Source organism: Parasteatoda tepidariorum, chromosome 11, assembly GCF_982258835.1.
Source record: "Parasteatoda tepidariorum strain Cologne lab strain chromosome 11, Ptep-v5.0, whole genome shotgun sequence".
NCBI classification, from domain to species: Eukaryota; Metazoa; Arthropoda; class Arachnida; order Araneae; family Theridiidae; genus Parasteatoda; species Parasteatoda tepidariorum.
Window position 1 is genome coordinate 61,802,744 of NC_141765.1, and position 13,805 is coordinate 61,816,548.

The following is a 13,805-nucleotide window of genomic DNA, read 5'->3' on the forward strand; positions in this document are numbered from 1 at the left end:
ACGGAATGCATCCTATAATCATTTGGTGAATAATTTCCTATTTTTCTATTCTCAAAATCATGTTTAATTTTTTTTAAATAAAAGATACAGAAATAAGAACTTAAAAAACTATTTTATTAAAATTATGAAAATTAAAGAGCTAATCGCTTTACAATATATCGCTTACATGAAACATTCACATGCAATATATACTTGAACTAACCCTTAGTGGATTAATGCTGCCATATCAGCAACATGGCACTTCTACTTACTGAATCCAATACCGCGTATATGGTGGCATTGCTGCCAGACTTAAAATTTTTTTACTTACTTTAATTAATTATAAGCATAATTATAATTGTATGCAAAACTTTTTCTCGAAATATGGAGTAAAAAGAAAAAAAGAAAAATTAACATGAAAGGGTTCAAACTCTCGACCACTTTCCTTACGACGAGGATATGGATATCAACTTTATTAGGACAATATTTTCCAGATTACGCCTATCACTTATAATTTCCAAATCCGTCGGTAAGAAATCCAAATCCGTCGTAAAAAAGGCATGTTTAATCCTTCGACGATGATGATATTTTTGATACTAGATCGGTGTCACTTTTGTGCATTTTTTCCTGACTCTCTGATTACAAGCAAAATAGATTTTGGTATTTTTTTTTTTTAATTTAAAAAAAAACAGTCTAATAGTTACTAAAAGTCTGTTAGATTATCGGATTTATATTTGTACTAAAATATAAAATCCAAAAGAATAGTTTGAATTTTTTTTTCTTCATAAATTATCAATAATTGATTTTGTAAATTAAAGAAACTTCAGTGATCAATTACTGTTTCTGTTAGAGCTAAATAGCTACAAATAACAACAAATTTAAAAATTATTGTTTGAAAATGAGCCGTGCTTGGAAGATTTTACCTTTAACGAAGAAAAAGAAACCGGTGTTTCATACTGTATTTCGTAATCATAAATTATTAAAATTCAAAATATATTTTTCACTTGTTTTGACCTAAATTCATACAAAATAAAGAAAAAATTATGAAAAATATGTTTAGTTATTCTAAGTCATATGTTAACATTATTCTAACAAACAAAATATAACAAATATGTTAACATTATTCTGCGTCAAAGAGTTATTCAGAGAAAGTACGTTTTCGTGACTGATTTCGTAATTTAAAATGTAGCCTGCACTAACTAATTAACATATTTGAGGTCACCCCCTCAAACCATTAAGATTGAGTCGTAGAACATGAAAATCTGATTATTAGGTCAGAAGTATTTCAAGTAATTACATTTAGTTACATTCCTTTGACCTTCAGACTCTCTCTCAAATTCAAGAGTGATCAATCTTTATTTAACTGACTTAAGTTTCACTACCTAAGGTTAGATAATATTAGAATTTTGGCATCAATTTAAATGTTTCCGTATAATAAAGCACTCCGTCTTAAAATGTTTCCCTAAAACTGAATGCTATGAAACAAAGCTTTCGGAACTTTAAAACAAATAATCCATAAAAAAAATCGAAACTATAAATAAGTTTGACTGTATTCAATATTAACACACATACAACACATAAAATAAAATTTTCCAACTGAAAAATTGAGCTTTAACTTGTTCAATCAGATAACAACATGTGAAAAATATTTAGCTATAAATTTTGCTGCTTAATCGTAACATTATTAATCAAATGCCTCTTTTGAACTTCTGAATTTCAATATTCTAATTTTAAAACGTAATTTATAAAAGGTTTAGGAAATTTGTTAGCGATATAATTATTCTGAATAGACATTCGAAACTAATTTATTACCTCTAGGTTCAGTAAATCGGAATCTTTAAACACTAAATTAAAAATTACTTTCACCAACATATGTAGAATAAAACTTTAAAAGTAAATGCAGGTAATTTATATGCGTGGCACTAGTGCGCTGCACAATGAGCTATTGGCGATGGAGAAACATCCCTGAGAATGATCCTAAGACTTGTCATCACAGTTTTGATACTCTGAGGAAAGGATGGCTACTCCACTTGGATAACCCGATGATCTGCGAGCGAAGTTGAACAATTTATGATAGAACAGTTTAAGGAGGACCGATGCAGCACACCCTCGGTCCCTACGCAGGCTGATCATAGTGGTCACCCACCCGCTTACAGACCGTAGTCAGTGATGCTTGACTTTGGTTTTCTACTGGGAACCGTATCTTTACTATCACTACACTGCGCGAACGTGGTGGCGCAAGGGATAGAAACATAGACCCGGGTTCGATTTCCAGCAGTGGTTGGTCGATGCGAACTCCCCACCCGGTTTGCACCAATCGCATCAATGACATAAAATATCCTCAGTGGTAGACGGATCACGGGATAGAGTTCCCTCGCCATCAGGCTTACCGTGCGAGGTTTTCGTGATTTTCCTTATATGTAACGCAAATGCGAGTTAGTTTCATCAAAAAATCCTTCATGAAGGCGAATTTCACCCAATACTTGATCCAGGAGTTCCCTTGTCTTCTGGAATGGCTTTATTAAAGGGCTACGGAAATGAGCATTAGTCGTAAACTCAAAAATTGGGTCGGCTGTTTAACAACGGCAATAAAATACTCATGTAAGCAATACGATGTTAATGTGTATTGAACTCTTATAGAGAAAAGTCCGTAAACTTGTAAAATACTTGTTTATAAACCAGAATTGAACAAATTTGATGTTAAAAAAAATATGACTAATCACTATTTTGTCCTAAACCCTCAATTGAAACTAATATTAATTTAAAACCACGTCGCATAATAATTGCAGAAAAAATGGTAGATAACAACTAATGATAGATAACCCAAATTATGAGATAAGTGTATGAAAGTATACTCTTGCTGTTCATACTTCATATGCTGAATAATCAAATGAATTGGGATAGATTAAAACTCTTATATCTCATCTTCAAAATATACCGAAGTGAAAACGAACTGTATTCATTGATTTATCTTAAAATTCGAGGTCGATCAGGATCTACAATCTTTATTCAGAGCGCCTCAATAAAGGTATAACTAACTTTCAAATTTTGCAATATTTTTAAACTATAACTAACGTGTTACGAACAAGTTATAACTTGTTACACCGAAACCTACTAAATAAGTTTTATTTTATACTAAATAAAGTCTTAATATAGAGTATTAGAAAACAATACCAAAAATGCTTCATTTTTGAAATCGCTAGCTCAAGAAATATAAATAATTTCCCTGACTCTGAATTGATTAATTTTTAAATAAAACAATTACAATCAATTTTATTTAATATTTATAATAAATTTTTACAAAATATGATAAATAAGGTCACTTTTTGTATAATAAGCTATTCTAAAGCATATCCATAAGGAATTACATACACTACCCTACAATAATGGAAGAGACACTTTCAGTTTTTGAAATTTTTTTAAATTTCTCAATAAATACTTAGAGGATTATTTTGTAACTTTCGAGATAGTTAGTTCATGCCATTTTTCATACTTAACATTAAGGTTTTAAAACTTTCAGAGGTTTCAGAGACCGACAATAAAATAAGAAAGGAAGCAAGTATTTTTGAACACCCTGTGCCAGAAAATCAGGCAATAAGCTTGTAACTTATACCGATTGCTTTGGTTATTGTTTGTAATAACTGCATAAAATCATAAAACTAGCTTAAATATTTATGGACATATGAACATTTTTTAAAAATAAAAAATTTTTAGCGTTTTTTTGCTATAATTTCAAAAATATTCAATAAAATTAAACAGAACTTTTTGAGCAATTTAAAAATAATTATTGAATTTTTGTTTTAAAACTTGAAAAAAAATTGTTAAAAAATTCTCAAACTATGACTATTTAAAGTAGTTCTTTAGTACTGCGCATGCGCGGAAAAAATTTAAAAATTATTTTTTTATAATTTTGTAAGCTCTATCCTATGTGGCAACTAATGAAAAAAAGTATGATTTGAATATCATAAAAATTTAAAGAGTTTCATGCAATTTTCTAAGTAGTTTTTTTACTTTTTAAAAGAAAGCTCACAATTACAAAGGGTTTTTCACGAATTTTATTTTGTGCTATTAAACAAGATTTATTAAAAATGACGCCAGCATTGTGGAGGATTATCGCCCATGAAAGAATACTTTCTTTCCCCTATTTTCGTACCGTATACTATCACAATTTGGTGTCCGGAAGATTATTGTAAGATATTATCATTTGTTATTAGTTTTAGCAATTAGTTATTTATAAAAATGTCCATATCTTCATAAAATGTTTAAGTAGCCATTGTAAATAATATCCAAGCATTTCTTGAGAAATTTAAAAAACATTTTATAAATTGTAAGTGTTTCTTCCATTATTGTAGGGTAGTGTACATTCGAACTCAGTTATAACAAGAACGTAGGAACCAAGAAAACCGGGGCAGCAGAAATTATCAAATATAAAAGCTATAATGTATAGCGCGCTAAAATATAAATTAAACACCCTGAATAACTTTTAATCTAATTATCGGATGAACACGTACTAGGAATCAATCTTTAAGGTACGAGAGGGTGATCTCAAATATGCTAATAATAATTATGATTCCTGACCACCAAAATATAGGGGTAGCGCAATTGAGAAAATATGGTCCCAATAATTTGGTCAGGAAAGAAGACTTGGTCCTTTTAATGTTAATTGTACATTTTGCGTATTTCACCATATCTCGAGAACTTTTTAAGCGAATTGTATTCTGCACTTAATTGTGAAATTCGTTTATCCAAAAATAATTCAACAAAAAAAATAATTTTCAATAATTATTTTACATTTATTATACAATTTTTTAAATAATTTTAAAGAACGTAAATTTAAATGGCAAAATGCAAAACTTCAGTGAAGTCGGTCAAATAGTTCCTGAGAAATCGAATTTTAAATATACTTTTTATTCGATCAATTTCGTACAACCTTTGTATTTTGCCATTTAAAGTTACGTTTTTTTTAAATCATGTTAAAAAATGTATACCTTGCAGTTCAAAATTTTTCGACCATTATTAAATAAAACAATAAAAAATATTATTGAATTCATTTTTTTTTTAGGTTTTGAATTATCTTTGAAAAAACGAATTTTACAATTGTGTACAAAATTATTTTAATCCGCTTAAAAAGTTGTCGATATATAGCGAAATACGCAAAAAGTAAAATTAAGGGGTCCGAACTTAGGACCGCTTTTCTGGCCGAATTATTGGGACTTAATTACCCAGATTGCGGCTACCCCCTATACTTTGAAGGTCTGTTTATTGCGAGAAACATGTTGTGTCTAATTTTGTAACTTAAATTATCGTTTACACAAATTAATTACCTTATTTGATGTCAACCCCTCAAATCATTAAGATTGAGTCCTACAACGAGAAAATCCGATGATTAGGGGAATTAAAAGTGAAAGATTCGGCGTGTTTCGTTTATTTATTTCTTTTTTTTACGCACTCTACAATAATCAACAAAAAACCTTATAAAAAAATAAAATACACATTTTAAAAAATTTTATTTACACTGACTGAATTTAAATTGGAGGAATTTTGTTATTATTATTATTTTAGATATCTCCTTTTTTTTTCGTCTTCGGATGTAGAATGCTGTAGTTTTATTATTCTATTCCTTATCCCTATCTCATTCTATGTTTTACAAACATTTGATCAGAAACATGCGCAACGATAGATATTACACATATTCAAAGGTTTGTATAGTAGAATCTGTTATTAGTTATTGCAATTATAGCAAGACACATACATTTCCCTTTGTTTCTCTTTACTGTCCTACAACTTACCAACTTACAATTTTAAAACAAATTGAACTTTTAACCTCTCAAAGGAAATAAAATTTCAACGAACTTGCTTTTTTCTGGCAGATTCAATAGACGATTTTTCAAGAAATTTTTTCAAAAACTCCTCGTAAATTCGAGTTATGCCCGTAATAATGGGGTTTTAAAAAGAATTTTTAACCTTAAAGAGTTAAAAAATTTCCTCGCTAAACCTAGAATCTCGTTAAATCAGAGTTCATAATAAACAACTTTGAACGAATCAAATCATTGTCATTAAAAAACATAAAACTTTTTATAGAATAAAAAACGAATTCTTGTTTCATTCTCTGTGGTTAAAAGGAGAAGGGGGGGAAAAAAGAAAAGCACGATAAAATAAATTGTTCAATAGGCCACTCATTATCACATTTCCAATGAATACCTGAATTGGCAACGAGATCAAAATGATTAGTTTTTGAAATGGCTAGACAGGTTAGGGAAAAGGGTGTTAAAAGTAAGATTAACTCAAATGTCAAGGGCTCATAACCTTTTATCGTATCTATATAGATACGATGAAAAGTTAGAGGAATATTCTCTATAAATCACATTCTGACTACTTTGACGTCAGAGAAATAACGACAATCGAAACAAAATATACCTTTTGCGATAGATACATATTACAACACTTAGAACTAAGAGCTACTCGCTATTGATTTTGTTTCAGGCCATTATTGTTATTCCTTCAGAACATTCTTAATAAATCAAACTATGATATCGATAATGTTGAAAGGATAAGTTGCACATTATTCAAAAAAATGTTACCAAACTAAGAAAGAATTCTAATGATTATTTGTTTGTTTTTTTCTAATAGCTTTGAATAAATATCATTTATAAAGCACGCTTAAAAATATTCTTTTATAAGAAACGTTATATATGTATATAAAGTTAAGTATAATAAAATAAAATTTAATATTTTTTTTATTTTATTCTAATAATTTTTCTTTTCATTAATCTTAATTATTTTCTATGTTTTATCTATATTTTTAACTTATTTTATGAGTTCTATATACTTGCAGTTTATGCACAGTAAATAAAACTTATAATTTATTTAAATTTTCTTCGTTTTTCTTGCTTTTCTCTTTATCTTTTTTGCCTTTATTGTGCTGTATATATATATATATATATATATATATATATATATATATATATATATATATATATATATATATATATATATATATATATAAAATATAAAAAAACATTAACTCTTTCGTTTTCATTAAATGTCTTTGGTAAAGAATAGGTGTAGAAATTATATTTTCTGACTTCAAAAGGCTGAAAACATACCAATAATTAGATTTATAGATTAGATTAGAATTATAATTAGATTTATATTTCAAAGGAGGAGTTATTTTTAGAATCTTGTCTCTCTTTCACTTCCATATTAGAAAGCATTAAATGATTTTCCATAATGCGTAGAGTTACAAAGGTATGTACGACTGGAACCTGTTTACATCAAAATCTGTAAGTATTTAATGCGAGAACGATTGTTTTCGCATGTCTCTTGCTGAATAACTTGTTCCATACATATATTATATATATATATATATATATATATATATATATATATATATATATATATATATATATATATATATATATATATATATATATATATATATATATATATATATACTTACTTACTTACTTACTTATCCTCTACGTGCCTTGGGCACTTAAGGCCTCCAGCATATCCCTCCAACGCCTCCTGTCTTTAGCAATAGATCTTGCTTCCTCCCAGCCAGATATTCCACATTCTTTTAATTCGCCCAAAAACATGCGCTGGATGGTAAGTCTGGGTCTTCCTCTTGTTCTCTTACCATCAGGGGCCCATGTAAGCGCAACAGATGAAATTTTTTCTTTGGGCATTCTAAGGATATGTCCGAGCCAGCTCCATCTTCGTTTTTTAATTTCATCTTCGATTGTTTTTATTTTAGCTTTCTTTAATAGATTTTGATTTGATACTTATATATATATATATATATATATATATATATATATATATATATATATATATATATATATATATATATATATATATATATATATATATATATATATATATATATATATATATATATATATATATATATATATATATATATATATATATATATATATATATATATATATATATATATATATATATATATATATATATATATATATATATATATATATATATATATATATATATATATATATATATATATATATATATATATATATATATATATATATATATATATATATATATATATATATATATATATATATATATATGTGTGACGCCCGGTGGCTGAGCGGTAGCGCTTCGCGCAGTCGTGCCACAGGTCCTTGGTTCGATCCTTGGGCCGGGCAAGGCCGACTCAGCCTTTCATCCCTTCAGTGGGTCGATAAAATGAGTACCAAGCATGCTTGGGAACTAACACTGGGGGTTCCGCGTTCGGCTGACCACCTAACCGGAACATATGCTCCTGCACCCCAGAGCCCAAGGTCAAGAAAACTGAGATGGGCACAGTCGGCCTTGGCCCTCTTAATGGGCTGTCGCGCCACTGAGTTAGTTTTATATATATATATGGGTCATTCTCACAAAAACAGTCATTTTCATGTCCCCAGTATATTTTATGTTTGTTTTACAACTTATGAAAAAAAAAATTTCAGGGAAAGTGTCTTTCAGAATGCAGGTTAACAAAAGAATAAAAATAAAATTATCAATTTTTATTTTTTATTTATTTTAGGTAATTATAATATATACCAATATGTCATTCCCTCACTTGTCCCCACTGTTGATTTAAAAAAAGAGAAAATTGTTTCTGAAATAAAAATAGAAAAATTTACAAATTCGTGTTTTTTATTTCAGAATATTGAAATATAGAATTCAGAAAATCAATTTTAAATTTAATTTCTGATAAAAATATTAACACAGCACTATTTTAAACTTTGTCCCCAGTGTTTTGCGTCATTCCCTCACAACAATGTTCTTAACACCTGCAATCTTCTTAGAATAAAAATATTTTAATAAAAACTTTAGCAGTTAACAACTGGCATCGTAGAACAAAATTGCAGTATGTTTCCATCTTCAACTTAAAGAAGCTCTGCTGTGGAATAAATTTGAATGAATCAAACCAGGTAAAAATTTTTACATTTGTCACCTCACGTCGTTTTTTAAAGTAAAATAAAATACAACTTCATCGAGAAAGTGGATAATTATATGTTGCTTTCTTGTATGAATATAATTGTATGTGATTGATTTCAGAAATTAATTAGGCCTAACAGTTGTTTTTAAATTTTATTAAATTTGTCATTCCCTCACTAGTGTATAAAGTGAGGGAATGATGCTGAAGTAAGGGAATGACGCTGAAGTGAGGGAATGACGCTGAAGTGAGGGAATGATTCAAGATGAGCATATTATTAAACTTTTTTTTTTGTTCAATCGTACCAGCCAATTTTATTTCCCAAACCTGTAAAAAATATTAAAAATATAAAACTAAATTATAAGAAATATTAGATATACTTAGTATGTTATCATTTTCAAACTTGAGGTAGCTGTAACTTAGAGGAAAACATGTATTAAAATAAAATATCATTCCCTCACTTTTTAAACAGTGAAATTAATTAATTTATTTAAATATTAAGTATATTTTATAGGACATATGCTTTCTTTATAATGCCATTACATATTTCTATTAATATAAAAAGTTTCAGAGCTTTTTATTCACTTTACTTTTTTGGGATTTTATGAACTGAAAAATGAGTTTTCGTGAGAATGGCCCATATATATACAAGTGACAGTCATGCGAGCAGGATAAATTGGAGCAGGATTTTAAAGAGCAAATTTTATTTACCATCATTATGAGAGAATGAATATTCAAGTGGCACAAAATCGTTGTGCTCCTCAATAAAAGTCAGGGAAAATGTTGCCAAAATAAATCCGTAAAATGCCTCGTTTTAGGGAATAAGGGAAATCTTAGTAATTGTAATTGGTCTATTAAATAGGTCGTGGGGTTCTCACAAGTTAGAAATGGGGAAAATGTCAAACTGTTAATTATAATGCATACTTGAACTAAAAATAGATTAAAAGACAGGATGGGAATTTGAAAGTGTAAGAGAGTTTGAATAATAGTTGAGTTTCGTTTTGAATAATAAATTAAGAAAAAGATTTACAGAAAAGGAATAACATAAAAATATTAGTTGAAGCTTTTTATGTTATATATATATATATATATATATATATATATATATATATATATATATATATATATATATATATATATATATATATAAGCAGTCATAGACAAAGCCTAAAGGTGATCTTTAATGCTCTTCTACCAAGAAACATGAAAAAGCTACAAATTGAAGCCTGTAAGCTCAAAACAAAATTTTAAAATTAAATTAATATATACTAACTTACTGAATTGTTTGAACTTAGGAACCTAAAACAACTTAAATGATTAAAAAATTTAAAATTATATTTAAAAAGTTGCCGATCCGGCAAGATTTTTCCATCTAGATAAAAATCATTACGATCAATTAATAATTCTCATTTCTTACAAATTTTTAACAGTACAAAAAATGCAGCAAAGCATCTTTTCAAATATGTAAAAAATGCATAACAAACGCTTTTTACTTTCACAAACTATGCCATTTTTATAACTTGCACAAAGGGCGCTGTCGCTAAAGATATAATTAACTGTCGTAGAAATATATTACCCTTAAAGAATATATAATCTCTCCCAGAAAAATCTGTTGAATATGTTTCCTGTTAAAAAGTATTCTCCTTATTAACAATATCCTTATATTTCTATATTTTCCTAAGAATAAAAATTGCAACTTGTGATTAAAAAAAAAATTTAAAAAAAGAAATAACAGAGCTATTTAATAACTTGTTCATAATTATTGCTATTCATGCCTTTAGAATCGATAGAGATATATGCCTGTTGATAACCCGCATAAAAACCCATACTAGTACGAGCTTTTTGTTTTGCTGCATGACATACAATAAACCCTAAACTGTTAGAACAATTACTTTCAATTTAAGAAAAAGTTTAAGTAATAAAAATTATTTAATTTTGCTAAATGAATCTTTAAATAAGCACTTTCGAATTGATTTCCAAAAACAAATGTTTTACAAATAAAATTTTAAGTTGACATGTACTTCATTTTTAAACTTAGGAATTCTCTACAGAGCTAATATTTAATAATTGCTTCCCTAGGTCTCATCAATAACTTAACTTTTAAGTAAATAAATTATTAATAGTATATTTTTGATTACCACAAAATAATGCATATTAAATATTTAAAAAAAATCAAAAAGTTTCTCAACATAAAAAACTTCAACAACTAATAAAGAAAGTGAAGCAGAAAATCTAAATCAAAATCGATCATGTCGGCGAAATGAACAATTGCCAAAATAATCAAAACGGTGAATAATCGAATGTAATCGTAATGTACAATCGCCAAAATAATCGTAATGTAAAGTCGGTGATGTGAGTTTTCGGCGAAGTGATTGTACAACGCAAGTAGCGTCGACGATAAGATCTGTCGGTAAGGAGAATGCCGGCGACATGAATGCGACCCTTTTTAACTATTTTTCTCTTAAATATATTACAAAAGCCCCTATTATGATCATAAATATTTCTGGCAATTTTATGTTTTAAAATTATAAGAAAAGCATAATAATTGTATAAGTACTTCAACTTATTAATGCAATAATCGCATCACACTAGATGTTAATATTATATATATTTCTGGACAGCTTGTATTATACAGATACCGGAAAAGCTTTATATATTTTGAATTATTTTTAAACAATCATTGGATTTAAATTTTGTATGATTTTGACACGGACTAATAAAGTGAAGTTTGAGAGAAACTTCACTAAGAGATTGCAAAGATACTCAAACTTCTGATATTTCCTTTTTGTTACCTCAATCAAAACAATATCCTTATATCCTTTGATGGCAACTCTCGAACTATGTAAGATAAAGTAACTAGGAGTAAAATGTACTTGAGTTTTATATTGAAATGACTGACTGATTTCATTAACACAAAAAAAAGGGAGTTACTTTACGAATTGCCTCATATTTAATCTTATTTCATGGTATTAAATTGATAGTTAAGCCTCTTAAAAGACATAATTGATAATCAGGTATAAAAAGAAGTTAAAAAATAAACTGCATAATTTAATTGAAATGGATATTTATTAAACATAATCAATACAATTTCACAGAAAAAACAATCATTAAAAGTACAAGAAATTTTACAAACTTGTCACAGAGGAAGATAATAGTAGAAATGTTCCAAAACCATTATTTATAAAAATGTTTTAGAACATTCGATGATCATAAATTCTAGTCTATAAAAATGTATCAATAGTTTAACCACGTGTACACTAAATATATATATTTATACAAAATGCATACCAATACATTAAATATACATTTTAAATACACATCAAAATTTTCTTCATTTACAACAACATATGAGCACAACATTCTTTAGAAATTTAAAAGCAAATTTTATTTAGACTATAGTGTTCAAAAAATAATGAAATGTAGACTAATCTTTATATTTTAGTTTTTCAACTTAACATTAATCTCACTTTCATATTAACATAGAAACAATTCAAAGGTAAGGTTCAACATTGAATATAGATAAATCAATCTTGAAGAAAGTGTTTTCAGAGCTTTTGTGTTCATTTCATCAAAAGCAATTTAATTACAGTAATCTTCATTACAAAAAATACCAATGGCTCAACTTAGCACTACTTGATGTTAAGTACTAGGAATAGAAGTAAGTATTTTTTGGAACTTAAAAGAATATTCAATCATTTCTATTTACGTGTATTAAACATCTTTCATCGAGCTTGCGATAAAGTTGACAATTCAATTTATTAATTTTAGGGTACATATAAATTTTCTGACACGAAAATTATTTTCCTTAAATATAAAAAAACAGCTTTTATGTTTTAAGTATTGTAGAAATTCTTTTCAAAATGAAAATTCTTGTTCTACAATAATGAAGTATTTCAACTTCGGAAATTAACATTCATGAAGGCATGTTTCTTTTCTAGAATACGAATTTTTTTCTTTTTCCAATGAAGTATTTTTGGATGATAAATTACGACTTAGAAAAATATTTCTAGAATAAAAATTTATTAAAAAGTACCCGATTTTGAATTTGTTCTAATTTAAATAAGTGTTATAAAAAAAAAGGTCATAAAGCAGAGAAATTAAAAATGTACAAATAAGTTTCGGCTCACAATATTTTAGTCTCATTTCATTCTGGTTTTAATGAGAAATACTGTAGTAACCACTTTCTTAGTATAGGAGAGTGAAAACCCTTGTACAATATTTTATTTGATTTGCTTCAAACTAAAGCAGACATAGCAAAACATTACTAAGAAATCACTGATCATGAACTAGGTATTAAACAATCAAATGAAAAAAATTTTGAACATTTTTTTAACTTTTAAGAGAAAGAGAAATTTATTTGATTTATGTATCTGTTTTAGATTGATATCAAAGTATTAAAAAAGAATTTGAAATATGACAAATATAAAATACTTTTTCCGTCTTTTCAAAGAAATAAAAATTTATATGAATGCTGAAGCAGCATGACAGATGACAAATGACTTGTTCAATCTAAAAAAAAAAAAAAATATTTACAACTGTTTCAAACTACCAAAATCCTTCAGTGCTAAAACAGTTTTATCATTTTAAATGTTAAAGTACGAAGCTAAACCATGCCCACATATATTTTATTTATTTTTACACATTTGTGGAAAAATACACTTCATGTTATTTCTAAAAACAACATGTCATACCTTTCAACTACATGACACATTACTAAATAATATATGCATTATTGACACAAAAAATTAAGTAAAGAAAGCAAAATATTTTATTTAATTACAAAAAAAAATTTATAATAACAATGATTTAGAACATACCTCACTTTTAACCTCTCAAATGAAAACAGAAAATTAGAAACACAAGACAAGTA

The 13,805-nt window shown here is 27.4% G+C and overlaps 1 long non-coding RNA gene across 1 annotated transcript; it reads left to right on the forward strand.

The window, feature by feature from the left end:
- The first annotated feature begins 12,875 nt into the window (after positions 1–12,875).
- On the forward strand, positions 12,876–13,217 carry LOC147801817 (uncharacterized). Its single transcript, XR_015430450.1, has 2 exons — positions 12,876–13,015; positions 13,073–13,217. It is a non-coding gene; the product is annotated as an uncharacterized LOC147801817 (long non-coding RNA).
- Positions 13,218–13,805: the final 588 nt, after the last annotated feature.